The sequence below is a fragment of the Chionomys nivalis genome, chromosome X (assembly GCF_950005125.1).
Source record: "Chionomys nivalis chromosome X, mChiNiv1.1, whole genome shotgun sequence".
Lineage (NCBI taxonomy): Eukaryota > Metazoa > Chordata > Mammalia > Rodentia > Cricetidae > Chionomys > Chionomys nivalis.
In genome coordinates this window covers 9,778,142-9,805,482 of record NC_080112.1, presented here as the reverse complement: position 1 = coordinate 9,805,482, position 27,341 = coordinate 9,778,142, and positions in this window count along the sequence as shown.

The window sequence follows — 27,341 nt, the reverse complement described above, 5'->3', positions numbered from 1 at the left end:
GAATCTTGTCTACTTCCCCCTCTCCATGCGGATGACTATATGATTTTCTTTGGGTTCACTTTCTTATTTAGCTTCTATAGGATCACACATTATATGCTTAATGTCTTTTATTTTATGGCTAGAAACCGATTATGAGTGAGTACATCCCATGTTCCTCTTTTTGAGTCTGGGATACCTCACTCAGGATAGTGTTTTCTATTTCGATCCATTTGCACGCAAAATTCGAGAAGTCATTGTTTTTTACTGCTGAGTAGTACTCTAATATGTATATATTCCACACTTTCTTCATCCATTCCTCCATTGAAGGGCATCTAGGTTGTTTCCAGGTTTTGGCTATTACAAACAATGCTGCTATGAACATAGTTGAACAGATACTTTTGTCATTTGATGTGGCATCTCTTGGGTATATTCCCAATAGTGGTATTACTGGATCTTGGGGTAGGTTGATCCCAAATTTCCTGAGAAATCGCCACACTGATTTCCAAAGTGGTTGCACATGTTTGCATTCCCACCAGCAATGAATGAGTGTGCCTCTTTCTCCACAACCTCTCCAGCAAAGGCTATCATTGGTGTTCTTGATTTTAGCCATTCTGACAGGTGTAAGATGGTATCTCAAAGTTGTTTTAATTTGCATTTCCCTTATCGCTAAGGAGGTTGAGCATGACCTTAGGTGTCTTTTGGCCATTTGAATTTCTTCTGTTGAGAATTCTCTGTTCAGATCAGTGCCCCATTTTTTTATTGGGTTCATTAGCATTTTAAAGTTTAGTTTCTTGAGTTCTTTATATATTTTGGTGATCAGACCTTTGTCTGTTGCAGGGTTGGTGAAGATCTTCTCCCAGTCAGTGGGTTGCCTTTTTGTCTTAGTGACAGTGTCCTTTGCTTTACAGAAGCTACTCAGTTTCAGGAGGTCCCATTTATTCAATGTTGCCCTTAATGTCTGTGCTGCTGGGGATAAACGTAGGAAGTGATCTCCTGTACCCATATGTTGTAGAGTACTTCCAACTTTTTCTTCTATCAGGTTCAGTGTGTTCAGACTAATATTGAGGTCTTTAATCCATTTGGACTTGAGTTTTGTGCATGGTGATAGATATGGATCTATTTTCATTCTTCTACACGTTGACAACCAGTTCTGCCAGCACCATTTGTTGAAGATGCTCTCTTTTTTCCATTGAATACTTTTAGCTCCTTTATCAAAAATTAGGTGTTCATAAGTTTGTGGGTTAAAATCAGGGTCTTCTACTCGGTTCCATTGGTCGACTTCTCTGTTTTTATGCCAATACCAAACTGTTTTCAATACTGAGGCTCTGTAATAGAGTTTGAGGTCAGGGATGGTAATGCCTCCAGACTATCCTTTATTATATAAGATTGTTTTGGCTATCCTGGGTTTTTTGTTTCTCCATATAAAGTTGATTATTGTCCTCTCAAGATCTGTGAAGAATTTTGATGGGATTTTAATGGGGATTGCATTGAATCTATAAATTGCCCTTGGTAGAATTGCCATTTTTACTATGTTGATCCTCCCTATCCAAGAGCAAGGGAGATCCTTCCATTTTCTGGTATCCTCCTCAATTTCTTTCTTCATTGACTTAAAGTTCTTGTCAAATAGATACTTTACTTCCTTGGTTAGGGTTACCCCAAGATATTTTATGCTATTTGTGGCTATCGTGAAGGGTGATGCTTCTCTGATTTCCATCTCTGCTTCCTTATCCTTTGTGTATAGGAGGGCAACTGATTTTTTGGAATTGATCTTGTATCCTGCAACGCTACTAAAGGTGTTTATCAGCTGAAGGAGTTCTTTGCTGGAGTTTTTGGGGTCGCTTATGTACACTATCATATCGTCTGCAAATAATGAAAGTTTAACTTCTTCCTTTCTGATTTGAATCCCTTTGATCCCCTTATGTTGTCTTATTGCTATTGCTAGAATTTCAAGCACTATATTAAAGAGGTATGGAGAGAGTGGACAACCTTATCGTGTTCCTGATTTTAGTGGAATAGCTTTGAGTTTCTCTCCATTTAATTTGATGTTAGCTGACGGCTTGCTATAAATAGCTTTTATTATAGTTAGGAACGACCCTTGTATTCCTAATCTCTCTAAGACCTTTATCATAAAGGGATGTTGAATTTTGTCAAATGCTTTTTCAGCATCTAATGAAATGATCATATGGTTTTTTCTTTCAGTTTATTTATATGATGGATTACATTGATAGATTTTCGTATGTTGAACCAGCCCTGCATCTCTGGGATGAAGCCTACTTGATCATAATGGATAATTTTTCTGATGTGTTCTTGGATTCGGTTTGCCAGTATTTTATTGAGTATTTTTGCGTCGATGTTCATGAGTGAGATTGGCCTGTAGTTCTCTTTCTTGGTTGTGTCTTTGTGTGGTTTTGGTATCAGAGTAACTTCAGCTTCATAAAAGGAATTTGGCAATGACTTCTCTGTTTCAATATTGTGAAATACATTAAGGAGTATAGGTATTAGGTCTTCTTGGAAGTTCTGGTAGAATTCTGCATTGAAGCCATCTGGACCTGGGCTTTTTTTGGTGGGGAGGTTTTTTATAACAACTTCTAATTCTTCGCGACTAACAGGTCTATTTAGATTGTTCACCTGGTCCTGGTTTAACTTTGGTATATGGTACTTATCTAAAAAAGTGTCCATTTCTATAACATTTTCCAATTTTGTGGCATACAGATTTTTGTAGTAAGATCTAATGATTCTCTGAATTTCCTCTGAGTCTGTGGTTATGTCTCCCTTTTCGTTTCTGATTTTGTTAATTTGCGTATTCTCTCTCCGCCATTTGATTAGTTTGGATAGGGGTTTATCAATCTTATTGATTTTCTACATGAACCAGCTTTTTGTTTCATTGATTCTTTGGATTGTTTTCTGTGTTTCTATTTTGTTGATTTCAGCCCTCAATTTGATTATTTCCAGTCTTCTACTTCTCCTAGGTGAGTCTGCTTCTTTTTTTTCTAAAGCTTTCAGGTGGGCTATTAAGTCTCCAATGTGTGCTTTCTCCGTTTTCTTTAAGTGGGCACTTAATGCTATGAATTTTCCTCTTAGCACTGCTTTCATAGTGTCCCATAGGTTTGAGTATGTTGAGTCTTCGTTTTCATTGAATTCAAGAAAGACTTTAATTTCTTTCTTTATTTCTTCCTTGATCCAGGTGAGGTTCAGTAGTTGACTGTCCAGTTTCCATGAGTTCATAGGCTTTCTGGGGATAGCATTGTTGTTGAATTCTAACTTTAATCCATGGTGATCTGATAAGACACAGGTGGTTACCGATATTTTTTTGTAACTGTGTAAGTTTGCTTTGTTACCGAGTATGTGGTCTATTTTCGAGAAGGTTCCATGAGCTGCAGAGAAGAAGGTATATTCTTTCCTATTTGGGTGGAATGTTCTATAGATGTCTGTTAAGTCCATTTGATTCATTACCTCCCTTAATCCTCTTATTTCTCTGTTAGGTTTCTGTTTGATTGACCTGTCCATTGGTGAGAGAGGAGTGTTGAAATCTCCTACTATTAGTGTGTGTGGTTTGATGACTGCCTTGAGTTTTAGTAACGTTTCTTTTACATAAGTGGGTGCTTTTATATTAGGGGCATATATATTCAGGATTGAGATTTCATCCTGGTGAATTGTTCCTGTTATGAGTAAAAAATGTCCATCTCCATCTCTTTTGATTGATTTTAGTTTGAAGTCAACTTTCTTAGAAATTAGTATGGCCACACCTGCTTGTTTCTTAGGTCCGTTTGCTTGATAAACCTTTTCCCAGCCCTTTACTCTGAGTAGATGTCTGTCTTTGTGGTTGAGGTGTGTTTCTTGTAAGCAGCAGAATGTTGGATCCTGTTTTCGTATCCAATCTCTTAGCCTGTGCCTCTTTATAGGTGAGTTGAGTCCATTGATATTAAGTGATATTAATGACCAGTGGTTGTTAACTCCGGTCATTTTTCCTTTCTTTCTTTCTTTCCTTTGGTAGTAGAGTTTGTGTGTTTCCCTTCTTCAAGTTGTGCTGGTGAAGGGTCTTTAGATGTCTGAGTTATTGTGGGCATTGTTGGACTCCTTGGTTTGTGATTTTCCTTCAATTACTTTCTGAAGGGCTGGATTTGTGGCTACGTAGTGTTTAAATTTGTTTTTATCCTGGAAAACTTTGTTTTCTCCATTTATAGTGAACGAAAGCTTGGCTGGGTATAGTATTCTGGGCTGATAAGCAAATTCTTAACAAAGTTCCTGACATAACAGGTTCGTCACTGACTGCAGCAGTGACCCCTAAAATGTTAAGGAATATATGATTAAAATCTATTTCTTTTAAGACATTTCTTTAAGCTCCAAGACACCAGCCTGACCCACCTGGACAAAGCAGACACAAGCCGAACGGAATAAGTATCATTCAATTAACGGAATAAGTATCATTTACTTTTTTTATTCTTAAACCCTCTCCTCCTAAAGCCCCCCTCCACCCCAACCCCCTCCACCCCAAATTTCCCCTCTAACTTTTTTCTCTCTACTAATGCGACTTTTGTTTTCCAGCATCCTAACAGTGACCCAGCTACTCAAGAGCCAGACAGATGCAATCTCCAGGCAGATGCGATCTCCAGACAGATGCGATCTCCAGACAGATGCGATTTCTTCAATCAACCACTCCACAAAACATCAACGATACATCATCAGGACAATCCCTCGATGCCCAAAGTCAGCAGGAAGCAGTCATGAGAGACCGGGCTACGCCCCTATTCCCTACCCGTTAAGACCCGTCCACCCACCTCGATTTTTTTTTAATAAAACCAAAAGGGTGAAATGCTGTTCTTTTGGAGACAAGGCCACGCATGCGCAGAAAATACAGCCTCAGTGGACTATGAATCCCAGCGGTACAATGGAAAGCCACGCATGCACAGGACATTTTCTCCCAGACACACCTGAGCTCCCCTTTAAAAATGGGGGGACACCTTAACCCGCCCCTTTTTTCCCCTCTCTCCTTTCGTCTCTTCACCCCTGTCCCTTACCTGTTGTCTCCATTAAAGTTTGCCAAGGGGGAACCCGCATGTCTCGTCTCTCCTTTCCCAACTCCGTGTGTCTCGTCTCTCCTTCCCGAACCCCGCATAAAAAATAATAACAGATATCTTCTTCCCTGCTCCTATATCTGCCCTTCCTCCATCTCCACCCTCCCACTCCCCCAAGCTCTCTCCAGTCTTTCCTTTCTCCCTTATCTCTCCCTAGTGTTTCCCTTCCCTCAACCCCATTCCCACCTCTACTCCCACCCTCATGCTCCCAACTTTTGTCCTGCAATCTTGTTTGCTTCCAATTTCCAGGAGGTTCTATATATGTTTTTCTTTGGGTTCACCTTGTTATTTGGCTTCTCTAGGCTTGTGAACAATAAGCTTAATGTCCTTTTTGGCTAGAGTCCACTAATGAGTGAGTATATACCCTATTCATCTTTTTGGGTCTGGGTTATTTCACTCAGGATAGTGTTTACTATTTCCATTCATTTGCATGCAAAATTCAAGATGTCATTTTATTTTTCCTCTGAGTAGTACTCTAATGTGTATATATTCCATACTTTCTTTATCCATTCTTCCATTGAGGGGCATCTAGGTTGTTTCCAGGTTCTAGCTATTACAAATAATGCTGCTATGAACATAGTTGAACAAATGCTTTTGTAGTATGATTGGGCATCTCTAGGGTATATTCCCAAGAGTGGTATTGCTGAATCCTGAGGTAGATTGATTCCCGATTTCCTGAGAAACCGCCACACTGATTTCCAAAGTAGTTGCACAAATTTGCATTCCCACCAGCAATGGATGAGTGTTCCTGTTACTCCAAATCCTCTCCAGGATAGGCTATCATTGGTGTTTTTGATTTTAGCCATCCTGACAGGTGTAAGATGGTATCTCAAAGTTGTTTTGATTTGCATTTCCCTGATTGCTTAGGAGGTTGAGCAAGACCTTAAGTGTCTTTTGGCCATTTGAACTTCGTCTGATGAGAATTCTCTTTTCAGTTCAGTACCCCATTTTTTTAATTGGGTTAATTAGAATTTTCATGTCCAGTTTCTTGAGTTCTTTATATATTTTGGCGATCAGACCTTTGTCTGATGTGGGGTTGGTGAAGATCTCCCATTCAGTAGGATGCCTTTTTGTCTTAATGACAGTGACCTTTGCTTTACAGAAGCTTCTCAATTTCAGGAGGTCCCATTTATTCATTACTGATTTTGGTTTCTAGGTGTTTTTTTTTTTTTTTGCTATTGTTTTTCATGTTTGTTTCTTTTGTTTTCAAAACTGGGTTTCTCTATGTAGCCTTGTCTGTCCTGGAACTGTTTCTTTAGACCAGGCTGCTCTCGAAGATCCATCTGCCTCAGCTTCCAAGTATTAGTATTAAAGTCATACCTCATCAAATCAAATCACACTTTACTGACAGAGCTCCTTTCCAATAATTATTATCCACAGCTTCAAATCTCATAATTTCATTACGGTGAGAGACATTTCATTTTTGTTGTTGCTGTTTTGATTTTGTTTGTTTGTTTTTTGTGCATTTATGTTTCATTTTGTTTTTTTATATTTACACTAGAAGTTACAACCTGTGGACTTCCTCAGTGAAAATTTCTATTCACTGCCTTATTTCATATTGTATGAAATATGTGAGAAAAGTTTGTCTTAATTGTTTGTAAGCCACATAACTTCCAATAAAACAACATATAAAACAGTATAGTGCCACATGTAAACACAAAGGACAAATATGACTATTTGGGAATTCCCGTAGAGTCATATTTGTCCTTCGCCATTATGTGGTCTTTCTTCTACTAGTGTCTTAATGCTTTATTTTCTCTTTAAAATTATTGGTTTTTTGTTTGTTTGTTTTTTTTTTAAATGTCATTCTGTTCAGCCTTGGCTGGTCTGGAATTTGCTCTGTAGACCAGGCTGACCTGGAATTTACAGAGATTCAACTGTCTCTGACTTCTGAGTGCTGGGATAGAATGTGTGTGTCAGCACCACCTGGCTTCTTTTTAAAATTTTTATGCTTACTTGTGTGTTTTTGGGGAAAAGATATCATACATGTGAATGAAGTTCTTGATGAGGCCAAAAGAGAAAACCAGATTTCATGGAGCTTTAGTTACAGGTAGTTATGAGACTCCTAAGTTAGGTGCTGAGTATGTGGTCTTAACTGCTGAAGCATCTCTCCAGCAACCTAATTGCTTCATATAATAACACCAATCATGTTCAAATAGGCCATTTAAGACATTCTGCTGTGGGATAATGATCTTGTATACTGTTAAGATTTGTCACTCATATTGGTTTAATATAACACTGATTCACCAGTAACCAAGCAGGAAGTATAGGTGAGATAACCAGACAAAAAAAATCTGTGAAGAGGAAAGACAAAGACAAGTCACCATCCAGAAGCAGAGAAAGCAAGATGATAATGCCTTACTAAGAAAAGGTAGCAAGCCACATGGCTAAACATAAATAGGAGTTATGAGTTGATTTAAGCTGTAAGAGGTAGGTAGTAATAAGCCTGAATTATAGGTCAAACAGTTTATAATTAATAAAAGCCTCTGTGTGTTTCTTTGGGACCTAACAGATACAGGACCAGGCAGGACAGAAACTTCCATCTACAAATGATGCCCAAATGTTTGGCAAAAATTTCCAAGGAAGATCCCCTGAAAAATCTCCAATGGGAACAGATGGTCCAGATGATCCCATGTTTCAGAACAACTCTGTTGCAGTTTCCTTAGATGTCTACATCCAAAATAGCCTCAAGACTGCTAACTTAGATGATCCAGCATCAAAGAATACTCCAGTCAGAATTTGACCATAATCTTAAATTTTCTTTTCATGACCCCCCATAAAATTATTAGCAATCCTAATCAGCAGGAAGTAGCTTAGGAAACTATGCTTACATTTCCCCCCAAAATAGATTTTAGATGTCCATCTTTGTTTAGAGTGTTGGTTACAAGTTGTTATGGAATATGGTCAGGGAAGAAAAACCCTGAACAATGGAGATTAGACTCAAGAGTTCTTGTTTTGAAAAAAAGGGGGGAATTCTGTGGGATAGTGCTCTTCTACACTGTAAAGATTTGTCACACGTATTAGTTAATAAAACACTGAATGACCAATATCCATAGCCATCTCTCATAATGACCCTATTTCCAAATAAGATCACATTCTGAGGTATTAGAGGGTGGAACATTTTAACAGATGACATTGTAGAAAGTAACAGAATCTCTACTATAATATATATATATGTGTGTGTGTGTGTGTGTTTATGTGTATACATACATATATATATGTGTGTACAAATATATATATATATATATATATATATATATATATCTGTAACCATAACTGTAAGTTATAGATTGTTGGGTTATTTAATGAGTTTATAATTTTCTTCATTTGTTATCATAACTTAAAGAAATTGAAAAGTTAAACATCACTTTCCAATTGTTCCTAGGGAAAAAGTTCTATTGAGTGAACCCTAAATGAGGTTATATAAACCAAAAAGTTAACAAATTAAAAATAAATAAAAGTTTCTGGGGAATTCTCGCTCAAGTAAACTAATGGACATTCTCTGGGAATGGTGCTTTTGAGTAATATCAAACCTATTCTTCCTCCTGAAGGATATTCTAGGCTGATGGTTTTCATGATGACTGATGGGTTATTGTCTTTCACAACTTCCATAGATATGGAAAATGAAAAATAGGAGAAAGCAAGTAAAAATACTACAAGTTTCAATCTTCATACAAAAATTTGGATATTTTCAAATTCATGCTCTAGATTGCTACAAATTTTTGTCAAGAAAAGATGAGTTTTCACACCCTTCTCCCTGTAATTCTCCTTGCATTTATGAAGAAGAAGACAGTTTATGAAGAAGACTGTTCCACTATTCTCACTGATACCAAAATGGTTTAATTTTAAATCTGATCAAATATATGCAAGAACTGTGTGCTATGAAATATACAATATTGAAAATCTTTAAATAAATAAAAGAACAATGCTGGGTTGGATGATTTGACATAATTATTATATCATTTCTCCTGCACTGTATTCATAGATTCTTTAAAATTCCTTTCAAATGTCCAGAGTAATGAGGTTTTTGTAGATATTGAAAAAATATAATGATTTATATTGCCAAGAAAAAGTCCTTTAATACAAAAATATTAAGTTTTGGCATTTAAGACAGCATGATATTGGTGCACAGACAAATATATAGAGAAATAGAAAAGACTACAGAAGTGATAACACCTCTCTCCCACACAGAAAATGGATCTCCATATACAAAACAGAACAACTTGTACATACATCTCCTGTGATTCTTGTCAGTTTGCTTACAGCAGCTATCATATCTCTGGAGGAAAATACCATTGGTTTGATAGCTTTAACAACAAACAGTGGTTTCTTAGAGTACTGGTGAAAACTAGGCTATCTGGATATTTTCAGTGTGGCTGAGTCAATTGTGACTGATAAACTTCACATTCCAATCTACCTAAGTCTTTGGATTATTTCAATCACACAAAACTGAGCTAACAAGCCAGTGGTACTATTGTTATAACTGTCTGAATGTAGTATGGCCTTTGTGATAACATAAAAACCTAAACAAAAAGTTTTGTAGTAATTTGTCTAAACTATTAAAGTACAAAACAAACAAAATCCTGGTGAATATTAGAATAAACTACTATGCTTATACATAGAATATTGTTTAGAACAAAATAACAATTTTACTGGAAATATTTTAGGTTTGAAAACATTTTATTTCAAATTTTTGGTTTAATGATGTTTAACCAGTATTGATTCATAGAATTTGCATGAGTCATAAAGGTATATGTGATATGCAATACATGATGATTTCATGCATTTGTCAAATTCTACAGAACCATTCAATATAAAGATGCATCCTTTCACTATGTTAATAAATATTCCAACTAACATATGTCAGGTTTCCATCACAGAATATAGAATACAACTAATACAGTCTAATTGTATATATTTTGACATCATTGGAGGATATATAGAAAAGGGGGTGATATATAATTCAGGAAAAGTGTTTTGACTAGATACTATAAGTATACAGGAAAGAGTAAATATATTGTATTCTAGGTAGAATTTTTTTTTACAATATTGGGTCAGTGATTTCAGACATCTTTATATCCATTCTTCTGGTATATGGAAATACAAGATTAGAATAGAGGTACCTATAGTTAAAGAAGGTAAGCAAATTCTAAAAGTAAGAAAATGATGTCAATATGACACAAGTTCCAATCTAAAAGAAGTTTCAGTAGAAAAAGACATAATGATTTTTGTATTAAGAGAAATACTTAAAATGTGATTAGAACATAAAAGATAAAAGGCATATGCATTATCTCTTAGGATAATAAGCACATATTTCTTTGTCATATACATGTGTGTATATATCAATTCAAATGTATATATTAAACACATATAAATGTGCACACTCATATATATGTACAAAGTTCAAACTGTAACACAAAGAAGGAAAAAGCAGGATTTTGTTTTGTTTTATTACAATGGAACTATATAATAAGTACCAACTTATCTAAGTGCTAAACTGTGTTCAACTCAAATGAATGTACCTCTGGTGTAATATGATGAGGAATATAGTGGACTTCTGTAGAATTTTTGCCAGAAACCCATAATTACAGCATAATTATGAAAATGTGATTATCTATATAGGGTATATGACATAGGATTCTCCTCTGTATGTTGTTAACATGTTTTATTACTATTGGTTAATAAAGAAGATATTTTGACCTTTGGCAAGGCAGAATATAGCAAAGCAGAAAATCCAAGCAGAGATAGAGCAAGAAAGAAGGCAGAGACAGGGAGAGGCCACGTAGCTGCCCAAGAAGCAAGAGGTAACAAACCATGAGCCTTGTGGTAAATATAAAATAATAGAAATGGGTTAATTTAAGATGTATGAGATAGCTAGGATTATGCCTAAACCACTGGCCGAACAGTGTTGTAATTAATATAGGTTTTGTGTGATTATTCAGGTCTGGGTGGTCGGAAAATGAAAGAACAGTCTTCGCTTATAGGTATAGTCTAGACATTGCTTGTGCACTAATCTTCAAAAGCAGAAATGGGTCCAGAAACTGCTAAAGACTGAGGGAAGCCAAAAAGGTATTAAAACTAAATTCTGTGTGGATCCTGTGCTGAATTTTGGAGAAATGCATAGAAAAACTTGTGCCTTAGTTACTTTTCAATTGTCATGATGAGACACCAGAACCTAGGACCTTTACTAAAGAAAGTATTTAGTTTGGGGCTCATGGCTCCAGAGAATTAGAGTTTATGCCCCTTATGGCGATGAATGTGGCAACAAAGAGGAAATCAGACAGCACCCTGGAGAAGCAACTGAGAGCTCACATCTGATCAGCAAGCATGTGACTTAGAAAGTACTAACAGGTAATGAGGTAGAATTTTGAAATCTCAAAACCCATCCCTTGTCACATACCTCTTTCAATAAGATCATGTCTTATTGAAAGATTATTATCTTTCCAAAACAATTTCACAAAACTGAAGCTTAAACATTCAAATGTATGAGTCTATAGGAGCTATTCTTATTCAAAGTACCACAACTTGTGAAAAGCCAGGCAGACTGTTCAGTTGGTAAATCTGTTAGACACTCAAGCCTGATGGCCTAATTTCAACCTCTAGAACCCACATAGAAGGCAGATATGGTGGAATGCATCTGTAATCCCAACACACCTATAGCAAAATGGGAAGCATAGACAGAAGAATGGCCTGGTAGCTTGAGGGCAAAGTAGTAGCACAGCAACAGAAACAAGAGAAGACCTTTCTCAACAAGGATGACAGGAAGAACTGTCTACAAATAGTTGTTCTCTGACTTCTAAATTTGCATAATGAATACTCACACACAATAAATAAATAAATAATATTCTTAAAAACCTTTTTATGAAAACTGTTGAATATGATTAATGTTCATTTGCCAATGTTATTTTCTGAATTTTGTCTTGTTCTCTCTATATTTAGAATTAATAAAATATTCATCTTAAAACTGTACCTGATTTATTGTGTAGCTCTTTCCCCAAGGTTGGATATGACTTTTGCAGTCTTGAATGAGAGAAGCTGTGACACTTTGACCTTTTCTATGGAGGAAGGAGGTTCTTGAAGTTCCTCTGGTTCCAGCAGATTTGTACAATGTCCCGTGCCTCTCTGAGGTTATACAGAAGGTTGGATGAGTGAGGTGCTTCCACTGTACAGCTCCCTGTATGTTGCTTAGGGGATTCTTCAACAGTGGCTTTTTTGTGATTCGTTTTTGCAGAAGTTGAGATTCTTCATAGGTGTACTTTTCAGTTGCCCAAGGGACTTGATCACACTGTAGTTCCTTTCAGTGGGGCAAATCCTGGTAAGACCCAAATAAACTCTTTTGTTCACCTATCTGAACATGAACAGAATCCTTTCTTTGTGCATTCGGTGCTTTTCCTATCTAGTGTGAATAGAATCTTCTTTCTATCTCCCAGGAAAGTCATGTAACAAGGTCCTTAAAACATCCCATACAATGCATCTTTCCTGTGTATTGTCTTTTTCAGTTGCTTTGGCCTTATTTTAGTTCTTCTAATTTAGTTTCCTTTAATTACTGTGCTTTAGTTACTGCAGAATATTTGCATGTGTTCTTCCATTCACCTGGGAAATCCATCCTTATTGTTTTGCCTTGTTAACTTCTAGTCACCCTTTGGATCTCAGCCCAATCTTTAGTGTTTTAAGGAAAATCTTTATGTTCCCCATGACTGTGTAAAGTCCAATTGTAACAGAATATTACTGACTGATAATTTTTTCTTTGTGGCAATCACACTCATTTAATATCAATGTAGTACTGATGTTATTTGATTAACATCTGTCTCTGTTACTTATAAATTTGAGATAGCAGAAAACATGTCTGATTTATTTATTCTTACTGCCTAGTACAGTAGACATTTCAGAATAAACACAGAAGTATTTTTAGGAGAACAAATGAATATTTAGTACAATGTTAGATGCTAATCTTCACAATTAAAATAGCTTTCTTAACATTTTGTATATATATATATATATATATTTTTTTTTTTTGTTTTTTTGAGACAGGGTTTCTCTGTAGCTTTGGAGCCTGTCCTGGAACTAGCTCTGTAGACCAGGCTGGTCTCGAACTCACAGAGATCCGCCTGCCTCTGCCTCCCAAGTGCTGGGATTAAAGGCGTGCGCCACCACCGCCCGGCAACATTTTGTATATTTTATTCATATTGTAAAATATTTTTTGAAATTTTCCCTTATTTGTTAAACATTTCTTTTCATTAAAAGTTTGTATGGTTTTTCTCTGTGATACCACTGATGTTTGAATGTCATATCTGTTGTTCAATTTTTACTAAACTTCTATGATACATTTTAATGAAATAATAGGTAGTTTTAATAAAACAAATATTTTATGAAACTTGAGAGTAAACATTGTACTGTCTGTCTCTTAGTATTCTCCCTTGTTTGTGTTGTAATTCTGTTTCATCATGAAAAATATCATCAGAATTATCTGGGAAAAGATGAGGCTTTCTACCAAACTGTCAGTTCTTTATGGGCTTATTCAGTGTTTTTCAAATGTTCAGAAAGGATCTTGAATACTAATATAACTAAAGATTACATGATATCTTTTAAAATTTAGCATATAATCTTATAAAAACTTAATTTTGAACATTGACCAAAGTTTGTGAGGTGTTCCTTGTCTTCCCTGAAAAAAAATTATATAGAGCTGCAGAAAAAAATATCACTTAGTAGTCCTTAAGATAAACACCTAGTATTAGAAATATTTTTCCATAAGGCATGTATTCTTACTTACTGAGTTATTAACTACTCAATAAGCAGGATATATGGGTCAGGTCCCTCTACAACATTAAGTATTATTTGAAAAGGCAAGCAGTTAACCATTAGCTCCTTTTCTTGTTACAGTTACTATTCTATGCTAAAACACCATATTCATAACAACTTGGGAAGAAAAGGGTTTCTTACACTACCAGATAACCATCCATGACTAAGGGTTCCAGTGCAGGAACTTAACACAGGAAGCTGAAGGCTAGAACTGTGGCAGAGACTATAATGTATTTCCTGCTTTGCTGGTGTTGATTTTCTCAACCTACTTTCTTATATCACCTGAGATAACCAGCCCCCGAGGGGCACCACCAATAGTGACCTGAGACATCCTATATCAATAATCAATAAAGAAAATGCACCACAGGCCAATATTGTGGGGTCATATCCTCAGTTGAGTTTCCTCTTCCCAAATTACTCTGGCCCATATGTAGTGTGGAACAATGGTTTTTTATCTTGTCACTTGCATTATTTTTAATAAAATGCTGATTGGTTAGTAGCCAGGCAGGAAGTATAGGCTGGGTGACCAGGCAGGAAGTAGAAGTGGGGCAATGAGAATTCTGGGAAGAGGGAAGTTTCAGTCTGCAGTCGTGATCCAGACACAGAGCAAGCAAGATGTGACTGCCTTGACAAAAAAGGTACCAAGCCATGTGGCTAACTCAGACAAGAATTATGGGCTATGTTAGTTATAAGAATTAGTTAATAAGAAGCTTGAGCTAATCGGCCAATCAGTTTATAACTAATGCAGACTTCTGTATGATTCTTTGGGACTGAATGACTGCAGGACTGGGTGGAACAGAAACCTCTGTCAACAGAATGGCACTCAGTTAATACATATGATTTATATGAAACTAGCCAGCACAATTGACATTTTGTCAAATTGATATAGAAATACATCACTACTAAGCTATAATCTTTCCTTTCTTGTTACCTTTAGGAAGTCATACTAATATTAATGTGACCATTTAAAACATTACAGCTTTTCAAAGTTCTACAGTGTTTTACAAATTCAAACACTTCAATATTTAGTTTCTTTAAAATAATCAAATTGTATACCTCTCTATAGTATCTTTCTAAAAATATCCACAGTCTCTCCCAAATACCAATCTCTGTTATATTCTAAAATCTGTCTAAAATTCCAAAGTCTTATAAACTATGGGCTCCTATAAAATCAAAACTAAGTTAAATACCTTCTTATCTAAGAAGGGAGAACTAAGGCACAGTCACAATCAAGTAAACACCAAACCAAAATTCAACAGTATAAAAAGTTCAGTTTTTGAAATCTGAGATGCAATCACAATCCTCCCACATCTGACAGGTATTTGTAACTAGTTCCACTTCCTAAAACTGCTATTAATAGGACAGAGAGCTTGTCTTATAGTCTTAGGAAGGCACCACTCTATATATGCTTCTCTCCTTTGTTATCATCCCATGGTAGTGCCATCTCTAAAGCTGCTGGTGTCTGCTACTGTGATTGGAGTGCAGTTTTACCAATAGTCTCTCTTGATATCTCTTTTTTTGTTGTTGTTGTTTTTTGTTTTTTTTTGTTTTTTGTTTTTTCGAGACAGGGTTTCTCTGTGGTTTTGGAGCCTGTCCTGGAACTAGCTCTTGTAGACCAGGCTGGTCTCGAACTCACAGAGATCCACTTGCCTCTGCCTCCCAAGTGCTGGGATTAAAGGTGTGCGCCACCACCACCCGGCTCTTGATATCTCTTAAGGGACTATCCTGCCAAATCAAATCATTCCTCCACTTCACAACATGACCCCTTCAATTCTGAGTCTTCTACTGCATCTGAAGCTGTATATTCACCAATGGCTGTTCCTGGTCTCCCTTCATGGACTCCAGGCCTACCACATAGTGTTAAGCATCAACTGTTCTTCATGACCCACTTTATGTCTTCAGAACCCATACCACTTAGGTGATTCTTCCACATTCCCAAGTTTAGTTTAGCTCCCACAATGAGATGTAGACTTGGCCTCCTCTATTTCATAGTCATTATGTATTGACCCTAAGGAAATAATCCAAGAATTAAAAGATCCTCAATGATGTTGATCTCTTCTTAATTACTGCTCATTTCTCAGCTCCTGCTGACCAACTGATTTCTTGTTAGTCACAGTTGCCTCTTCAGTGCCACCTGAACAGACATCCTAGATTCTTAATTCAAAATACTAAATAACCTTCATAGAGTCTTTAAGAGATTCTCAGAACTTCTCTCTGAAACTTCATAGCCCAGGCTTCCATCATATACATTGCTCTCAATATGCTTGTCTTACAAGCTCTCTTAGTACAACTCACTTAACTCTGAGTAATCAATACATTTTCCAGCCCCCAGTTCAAATGCACAATAATCCTCCCCAAAATACATAATTAAGTCTTTTACAGCAAAATTTTACAAATTGTTACCAGTTTATTTCTTTGTTAGGGCTTCTACTGCTGTGTTAAAACTCTATGACCATAAGCAAGTAGGGGAGGAAATTGATTACTTCACTTATACTTCCCGTTCATAGTCAGTCATTGAAAGAAGTCATGGCAGGAACTGAAATAGTGCCATAGAAATGCTACTTAGTGACTTGTTCTTTATGGCTTGCTCATCCCACTTTCTTTTTTTTTTTTTTTTTTTTTTTTTTTTTCCGAGACAGGGTTTCTCTGTAGCTTTGGAGCCTGTCCTGGAACTCCCTTTGTAGACCAGGCTGGCCTCGAACTCACAGAGATCCGCCTGCCTCTGCCTCCCAAGTGCTGGGATTAAAGGCGTGCGCCACCACCACCCGGCTCATCCCACTTTCTTATAGGACCCAGGACCATCAGCCCAGGGAGACACCAGTCACAATGGGCCATCTTGCATCATTAATCAACCAAGAAAATGTACCATAGGCCTACCCACATACCAATCTGAAGATGTTCCCTCTTTATATGATTCTTGGTTATGTCAAATTGATTTATAGGTGAAAACCAGTGTGCTTGAAGACCAGAAAATAGACACTAAAGTTACATTCTATTACTCTAACTCCAAGAAGAAAATCTATCTTGTTTTTGTTTCAAAATGTGTAACTATTATTTGTCCTTAATTACAAAAATTTGTCATGTAATTATACGGCTTTTAGACATGTAAATTTAATCTTTACTCAGATTTTGTTTATTTTTAAACTGAATTTCTTGCAATTAAAAAGTATAAGCTCATATATTAATTATGGGGAAAAAAGGAAAGTAAAAACTAAATACATAGTTCTATCATACAAAGACCAAAGACAACCTAATTAATTTGATATATGTTACCTTACTTGGTAATAAAATTATGATCAACATTACATAAAATTAGTCTTCCTAACACTTTAAGTTCAGTATTTCCACTTAATAGTTCTGGAAGATAGTTTTGGAGCAATAAATAAACAAGCACACTTTAGCTTAAGTTTTATTAATAATGTGGGAAATATTTATTTCATACTAGGTTTTTATATTTAGAAACTTTATAATTTGGGAAATGCAATCTATGGGAGTGGGTTTCATCAAGAAATATGATTATTCAGGCTTAAAATTTTATTTAGTTTCTACAGCTCAATTGCTAAAGTGGTTATAAATCTCATGGTCCTTAGCTAAGAGAATTTTTCAAATTTTTATGAGGTGAAATAAGGTTTCTTCTTCAGTTTATACACAGGCAATTAATAAACACACAATGTAGCCTTTGACAAAGGGCTGTTTATGTTGCAGCCAATGTCAGAAGATCTTCATAGCCAGTACTAGAAATGCTCCTACTAATCTTTCTCAAGTTATATATTTAAACAAATTTATTTTTCTTAATCAGTGTACTAAGTCAGAATAGTAATTTTGGAAAATAGACATTGTAATTTAGCCTTTCAATTGGTTTATTAATATAAATATGGAGGTTGTTAACAGAGAAGTGGTAGGTCTTCATTTTCCCCAGTGCATCATGCACAAAGCACTAAGCCTTAAAATAAGGAAGTTTTCTAACTCATGGTTTATCTAACAGAAGGAAAAGGTGTCCTTTTGGAACCTCTAGACAAGTTCTAAATACATAATTTATAGAGACAAAGTAGTTATGTAAGATAATTATTCATTTAGAGTAGATTTGGTAACTCTGTTTTAGGACATTAGTATTAAATTTCTATCTAGTGGCCAAAAGAACTTTTAATTTATGTATAAATCAAATTGAATAACTGACTTAATTTCATTTTTAATTTATGCATGATAATAAGAATGTCCTGGTTGATTTTATATCTTATTTCTTTATGTGTATTAAAATTAATAATATGTGAAATTTATTTCTTTGGGTTTGGTTTTATAATTGGAGATACAGCAGGAAAATCATATGATTTATTGTATTACAATGCTCCATTCACTTTCCATTTGAGGGTGTGTAAAAATACACATTTATTTTATGCCACCAACTTAAATTTGCATGCAAAATTACTTCATGTGCTAAGAATGTACTTTTATATTGGCCATTGCTGTTTATGTTCAATCACATTCTCAGTTTCTACTACTCCAGAGAATGCAATGTTTTCATACCAAAATCAAAATAATTTCCTAAGACTATCTAGCAACTTAGAAGGAAGTAAAAGTCTTTTTACATATACACCTCTTTTGGTTCCTGAGTATACTAGGAGTAGAGTTTGTTTGAAATAAAATACAACCATTTTGTTGTAAATTTTGATGCTATGAAAGATATATTCATATAAGTACTACCCAAAGTAGAATATAGGATTTTAATTATCTCAAAATGTGTTTTTGTATATCTTTACAGTTAGTACTTAAAACACTTGGCCTAAGGCAAGCATAAACTTTCTGCCATTATCATCATAAGTTAAATAATATTCACTTGAATTTTACATAATTATAATTGTGAAAATATTTACATATAGATTATTTATTGTGGAAATTCTATTGAAATGTATTCATAACAATCATTATATCATTTTATTATATTGCTGAAAATCCCAACATTTGAATATATCATAATTAGATTAATTTTTTCTCTTGATTTTATTAGGATATTTAGGTTTTCAGTTCTTGAATATTTATAAACAAAATAGTTATGAACATTTTCATATAACTGTGTCAAAGTTTTATAAAACTAAAATGTATTCTTTATGACAGCAATTAAAATTCATTATAAATTCATGTCTAATTAATTTAAATAGTAATAACAGAACCTCAAAATATGACAAATTGTGTTTAAAAGTTTTCTGAAGTATTTGAAGCTTTAATTTCTTTATATGTATATGAGTGTTTTGCCTATATGTGTATCTATAGAATGTGTAGGCAGTGCTAATAAAAGCCATAAGAGTATATCATATCAACTGCAACTGGAATTACAGGGTTTATGAACTACCATGTTGGTGCTGTATTCAATCCTGGATCCTCCCCAAGAGTAGCTCATGCTCTTAAATGCTGTGCCATCTCTGTAGCTCCAGTTTTCAAAGTAGTTGGTCCATTTAATTTCCACCATATATATATATATATATATATATATATATATATATATATATGAATTTTAGTACTCAAAATTCTTTTCAATACTTGGTTTACTAAGTACTTTTCACCTTAGGTATTATAGTTAGTGAACCTAGATGTACATTTATAGTTAGTGAACCTAGATTTACCTGATGATTCATGGTTCATTTATTTATATTGACCTTGCAATAACTTTTTTAAAGAAATTCATTTTCAAATTTGTTTGCTTGTTTTAATTGGGTTTTGTTCATTCTTTAATTGTCCTGTCTCTTTTCAGTTTGAACTATTTTGTAAATTATTACAGACATTATATTAACCATATTTTTCTCTTGTGGTGAATTGATCTTTTACATTGTTTTTTTTTCTTTTTTTCCCTTATTTTATTTTATTTATTGAAAAAAAAATTTCCCACTTCCTCCTCGCCTCCCATTTCCCTCCCCCTCCTCCCGCCCCTCTCCCCCTCCCCCCACTCCTCTTCTCCCTCTCCAGTCCCAAGAGAAGTCAGGGTTCCCTGCCCTGTGGAAAGTCCAAGGTCCAATTCCATCCAGGTCTAGAAAGGTGACCATACAAACTGTCTAGGCTCCCACAAAGCCAGAACATGAAGTAGGATCAAAACCCTGTGCCATTCTCCTTGGCCTCTCATCAGCTCTCATTGTCCACCATGTTCAGAGAGTCTGGTTTTATCCCATGCTTTTTCAGTCACAGTCCAGCTGGCCTTGGTGAGCTCCCAATAGATCGGCACCACTGTCCCAGTGGGTGGGTGCACCCCTCATGGTCCTGACTTCCTTGTTCATGTTCTCCCTCCTTCTGCTCCTCATTAGAACCTTGGGAGCTCAGTCCGGTGCTCCAGTGTGGGTCTCTGTCTCTATCTCCATCCATCGCTAGATGAAGGTTCTATGGTGATATGCAAGATATTCATCAGTATGGTTATAGGATAGGTTCATTTCAGGTTCTTTATCCTCAGGTGCCCCAAGGAACTAACTGGGGACATTGCCCTGGGCCCCTGGTAGCCATTCCAAGTTCAAGTCTCTTGTCAACCCTTAGGTGGCTCCCTTAACTAAGATATGAGTTTCCCTGCTCCCCTATGCAACCTTCCTTTATCCCCAATAACCCCGATTTCCTCAGTTCCCCTCATCCTCTCATTCACACTTTTCTCTCCCCATCTTCCCTCACCCCCATCCCACCCCACCCGCAAGGTTCCAATTTTTTGCCCGACAATCTTGTCTATTTCCCATAGCTGGGAGGATAACTATATGTTTTTCCTTGGGTTTACCCTCTTGTTTAGCTTCTTTAGGATCACAAATTATAGACTCAGTAGCCCCTATCCATGGCTAGAAACCAATTATGAGTGAGTACATCCCATGATCTTCTTTTTGGGTCTGGGTTACCTCACTCAGGATAGTATTTTCTATTTCCATCCATTTGCATGCAAAATTCGAGAAGTCATTGTTTTTTACCACAGAGTAGTACTATAATGTGTATATATTCCACACTTTCTTCATCCATTCTTCCATTGAAGGACATCTAGGTTGCTTCCAGGTTCTGATTATTACAAATAATGCTGCTATGAACATAGTTGAACAAATGCTTTTGTCATATGATAGGGCATCTCTTGGGTATATTCCCAAGAGTGGTATTGCTGAGTCCAGGGGTAGGTTGATCCCAATTTTTCTGAGAAACCGCCACACTGATTTCCAAAGTGGTTGCACAAGTTTGCAGTCCCACCAGCAATGGATTAGGGTACCCCTTTCTCCACAACCTCTCCAGCAAAGGCTATCCTTGGTGTTTTCGATTTTAGCCATTCTGACAGGTGTAAGATGATATCTCAAAGTTGTTTTGATTTGCATTTCTCTGAGAGCTAAGTAGGTTGAGCATGACCTTAAGTGTGTTTTGGCCATTTGAACTTCTTCTGTTGAGAATTCTCTGTTCAGTTCAGTGCCCCATTTTTTAATTGGGTTAATTATCATTATAACGTCTAGTTTCTTGAGTTCTTTATATATTTTGGAGATCAGACCTTTGTCTGTTGCGGGGTTGGTGAAGATCTTCTCCCAATTGGTAGGCTGCCTTTTTGTCTTAATGACAGTGTCCTTTGCTTTACAGAAGCTTCTCAGTTTCAGGATGTCCCATTTATTCAATATTGCCCTTAATGTCTGTGCTGCTGGGGTTATACATAGGAAGTGATCTCCTGTGCCCATATGTTGTAGGGTACTTCCCATTTTCTCTTCTATCAGGTTCAGTGTGTTCAGATTGATATTGAGGTCTTTGATTCATTTGGACTTGAGTTTTGTGCATGGTGATAGATATGGGTCTATTTTCATTCTTCTACAGGTTGACATCCAATTGTGCCAGCACCATTTGTTGAAGATGTTTTCTTTCTTCCATTGTATACTTTTAGCTCCTTTATCGAAAATCAGTTGTTCATAGGTTTGTGGGTTAACATCCGGGTCTTCTATATGCTTCCATTGGTCTACTTCTCTGTTTTTATGCCAGTACCACGCTGTTTTCATTACTGTAGCTCTGTAATAGGATTTGAAGTCAGGGATGGTAATGCCTCCAGAAGTTCCTTTATTTTATAAGATTGTTTTGGCTATCCTGGGTTTTTTGTTTTGATCTTTTACATTCTTAATGACGTTTTTGGAAATCAAATGTTTTTAATAGCAAAGCTCAATATATGAATCTTTGATAGTCCACAGGCCCTTCTTGTAATATTTTGGGAAAGACACTGGCTGCATTTTACCCATAACCTAGGAACTTTCCTGAGGCTAAATTAAAAAAAAATAATGAACTATTTTCTTTGGCAGAGGTGATCCGAGGCAACATAATATTAAGTCTGCCATATATTTATTGTCAATAATTCTTATGTGATCTACAATGAAAAAGAGCAAGTAGGGCAAAAGAAATATAAAATGTACTGTTTGGAGAAAATAGTAGTAAGAAACATATTACAGAAAAGTCTCATGCTAGAAAGCTGCTGAATCTTTTTCCCTATCAACTTCTATGTATTTCTTTTCTTTCTTTATTGATTTCATTGAGCTATACTTTTTTCTCTGCTCCCCTCCCCTTCAGCCCTCATCCATTGTCCCCATGCTCCCAATTTACTCAGGAAGTCTTGTCTTTTTCTACTTCCCATACAGATTAGATTCATGTATGTCTCTCTTAGGGGCCTCATTGTTGTCTAGGTTCTCTGGAATTGTGATTTCTAGGTTGGTTTTCCTTGCTTTATATTTAAAAATCACTTATGAGTGACTACATATGATCATTGTCTTTCTGGGTCTGGGTTACCTCATTCAATATGATGTTTTCTAGATCCATCCATTTGCTTGCAAATTTCAAGATGTTATTTTTTTTTCTGTATAGTACACCATTTTGTAAATGTACCACGTTTTCCTTATCTATTCTTTGGTCGAGGGGCATTTGCATTGTTTCCAAAATGAAATGCTTCTGTAAAGCAAAGGACACAGTAAACAAAACAAATCGGCAGCCAACAGAATGGGAAAAGATCTTCACCAAGCCCATATCAGACAGAGGTCTGATCTCCAAAATATGCGAAGAACTCAAGAAATTGGTCATCAAAAGAACAAATAATCCAATAAAAAAAAATGGAGTACAGACCTAAACAGAGAACTCTCAACAGAAGAATCTAAAATGTCTGAAAGACACTTAAGGAAATGCTCAACATCCTTAGCCATCGTAGAAATGCAAATCTAAACAAGTCTGAGATTCTATCTTACACCAATAAGAATGGCCAAGATCAAAAACTCTGATGACAACTTATGCTGAAGAGGATGTGGGGAAAAGGGAACACTCTTGCATTGCTCATGGGAGTGCATATCAGTCTAGCCCCTTTGGATATCAGTATGGTGATTTTTCAGAAAATTAGGAAACAACCTTCCTTAAGACCCAGAAATACCACTTTTGGGTATATACCCAAATGATGCTCAATCATACCACATTGTTTGTCAAAGCTGCTGAAGTTTTTAAGGAGATTATATCCATTAAGTTACAAAGATTCCTCAGGCTCAACACTGGAATAAAGAGAAGGGAAAATCAGGGAAAGACCCCACCTAATAATGCTTTCAATGTGTAAAAGAGGGCTGTTAAGGAATACACTCTAAAGGTGTGTCTCTGAATAAGGTACCATCTGTTTGGTTTTTAAAAAGAGTTAAATGGCCAAGAGTTAGGCAGAAGAGAATAGGTGTGATTGGTGGGAAGAAATAGAAAATGTGACAAGAACCCTAGACTCAGGATTTACCCAGCAGACTCAGAACAAGTGGGATGTACTGTACTAATAGGAGTTGACCAATTTGGATTTGAATTTTGTGCATGGCAATAGATATGGATCTTTTTGAAAGATGCTCAATCATACCACTAGGACATGTGGTCAACTATGCTCATAACAGCATAATTTCATAATATACAGAACCTGGAAACAGTCTAGATGCCCCTCAATTGAATAATAGATAAAGAAAATGTGGTACATTTACACAATTGAGTGCTACACATCAGTAAAAAATAATTGTAATGATTCAGTCACACAACATTGCTGACACTTCCAGGTTCTGGGGCCACACTTGTTAGGACAAGCCCTCAGGCAGGAGTGCCTTATGGCCCTGGGAATATTAAAAAACCTGGCATGACTCACATGCAGCATGGTTGCATCATCTATGTATGATAAAACTGAGTGAGCCCTTACATGAATGTGTGAGCTCTGTAACCTGCATATGATGCAGGCACATCATCCCCCTGTGTGCATGTGCTAGGCAGCCTTTAAAAGCTGGACATGCCATCTTCAAGCTCTTTCTCTCTCTCTCTGCACACTGATCTTCTACTAGGCCTGTACACCCTTCCCCAATAAACTCCTAAGCGGGTTTATTGCATGTTCCATGGTTCCTTTTCACTTGCACCAGGTAATTCCATTGGTGTTGTAAGACTCAGGAGGCTCTCCCACCCTAAGCCCCTCTCCCAGGGTCAGGATCTAGAACCAGGTATTTTTTTCTACAACAACCATATATTCCATATGCCTGAATGTGAATTCTACACACATCAACAGCTTCAATTGGTGAGTTCCCCATTCTGATTAGCTTAAGCATTTCTCTAAACCTGATGAATTGACTGTTGAGCTCCCAGAAATCTTCTAGTTTTCCTAGAAATGGGGGGCAGCCCCCAACCAAGGCCTTCCTGGTTACAGTTGGGCCCTTTGCTGATATTCATCTTTGGATTTCTTCCCTTCGCTGAAATTGTGCTTGGATGATGCCATATCAGTCTTCCTGTGACTGAGGGTCCAGGGTCCCTTGGATTTTTCTTTCTCTTTTTTTCCCTTTTCTTTTAGAAAAAAGAGAGTGGACGCTGCTGTGAGAGACTGCTCAGTCTCTAAACTCTCTGGCTTCCCAGTCACCCAGACTGAAACCATTCAGGTTTTAACACCCTGCCTGTAGACAGAGGATGCTCATCTACAAGGCTTGTGGTGTTCGCTGCTATTATACCTGAACTATAGAGGGGGGACGTCCACCTATAAGCCTTGCAGTGTTGCTGTTTTTGTGGGTTTTCAGTTCAGCTATGGGTAGCAAGCCTCCAAGACCATCAATCCAGCCTTCCTCCCCAAGATGTCTTTTAGAGGCCCTAAATCCCCAAACCTTAATGCCTTACTTATAGATTCCCACACTTGTCCATATTTGTTCAAAAGATGGCCTCGTTACAATTTAGATAACACTTTAAAGTGGCTGCCTAATGGCACCTTTGAGCCTAATATTCTATGGGAGTTTTCTAACTACTGTCTGTGCACAGGTAAATGGAAGGGGTTTCCTTATATCCAAACCTTTTACTACCTAAGCTCTAAGTCCTAGTCTTATAGTCTCACCTTTCATGTTATCTATATGATCTTATCTAATAACCTACTGCCTAAAGAGTGCAGGCAAATTTGGAAGCAGGCCAGACTACATGAAGAGGAGATTCACGAAACACATGCAACACACCCTCCAGGTAGAGAGGTGGTCCCCGAGCAGGAACCACACTGGAATTATAACATGCCAGGTAAAATTTTAGCTAGGGACCGGTTTTTGACTTGCCTTCTGACAGGTAAGGCTGCCTTCAAGCCAGTAAACTGTAAGTTCTCAGAGGTCAATCAAGATATGAATGTAAATTCTTCTACATTTTTGGAACACCTCACTAAAGCTCTGTTACAATATACTAACTTAGATCCAGAAGCCATGGGAGGCAGGCAGTTACTCATGTCTCATTTTTTTTTTCTCAGTGCTACCCTGACAGTAAGGCTAAACTTAGACATTGGGAGAAAGGCCCCTTAACCCCATAGGCAGAAGTATTAGAATTGGCTTTTAAGATGTACCACACAAGGAATGACAAAGCCAACAATCATCACAGTTACATGTTAGCTGTGGCCCTCCAACCAGTTGAGGTGACAGAATGCCTGATCTGTGCTGTCAGTGCTGCTCCCTTGCCACCCCTCGGGGTTCAAGAACTGCCAGGCCTGTGTTTCAAATGTGGTAGAGCTGGTCACTAGACTTGAGCATGCCCTAATCCTCATCTTAGTCCCATGAGACCTTGTCCAAGACGTCATATGGAAGGACATTGGGAAGTTGATTGTCCACATGCACATTATAGCATAGAGACAACAAAACTGGGAAATTCCCAAGTTGATTCTCTAAGTATGGCAATAGATGAGTGAAGTTGCTCAGGCTCCTTTGACCTGACCACAACCATCATCTCTAACAGGGAGCCATGGGTAATCATCACGGTATCAGGACAGCCCATCACCTTTCTCTTGGACACTAGAACCACATACTTAGTACTAAGGGAATTCTGGAAACCTACCTCTCCTTCTAGTTTCCCTATTGTCAGGGTAGGGGGACAGCCTAGCTCAGCAGACCCCACCACTTAACTGTGTTTTTAGGGGTATTTATGTCACTCATTTTTAGTCATGCCAACTTGCCTGGTACCTCTTATGGGAAGAGATTTTTAGCAAAAGTAAGAGCTTCCATCTTGTTTGCTCTTTCAATTCACTTTATGTCAGACTCACCAACAGCTCCCCTCCCCCTCCTCCTAGCCTCCCAACCTCCCAGTTCCAATGTGTCTTTTCCCCTACCAGCCTCTCAGGTGGACCCCTGTCTGGGACACCCAAAACCCTTCTGTTCCTAAACACCATTCCCCCATTGTTATCTAATTACAAGACCCTACTAAGTACATTATCCAAGCTCAGTACCCCCTCTCTCTACAGATCCTTAGTGGAGCTAAGCTTATTATCTCTGACCTTCTAAGAAAAAAGTTATTTCACCCCAACTCTTCTCCCTTTAACACCCCAATACTTGCTCTTAAACAAACTAACGGAACCTATCACCTGGTTCAAAATCTCTGGCTCATTAACTCCACATTGGTTCCTCTTTATCCTGTAGTGCCTAATCCTTGTACACTTCTTTTTACTATCCCCCCCATGAAACTCCTATGATCAGTTTTAGATCTTAAGGATGCTTTTTTCTCTATTCCTCTCAGTTCTCAATCTCAAAATATCTTTGCCTTCACTGAGCTAACCAAACTGCTAAAATAGCAGCATTCCAGAGCCTAAACCTACCTCAATTACCTCAGGGGGTTTATACAGTACAGCTCACATTCTTGCAGACACTCCCTGACACCCAGAAAATTTAGTCCTACCTACATCAGCTTTTTCATCCTAATAGCAAAGTTCTGTTTTATCTTGTCAAGGCTTACCTCCAACCCACATGTGAGTACTTAGAGTTCTTAAAAGCTATAACTGCCGCTTGTAAAATCTGTCAAAAGTCAGATTCCAAGACCAAATATCATAGCTTCCCTTTTCACACCCACCAGGCCAGGGGCTCCCTTCCAGAAACTGACTGGCAGCTTGAATTTACTCAGATGCCCACAGTCAGATTAGTTAAATATATCCTGGTTTTGGTGGACACCATGTCTGGGTGGATTGAAGCATTTCCCTCCACTAACAAGGAGGCCCAGACAGTTTCCCGTGTTCTTCTCTGAGAAATTATTCCCCAA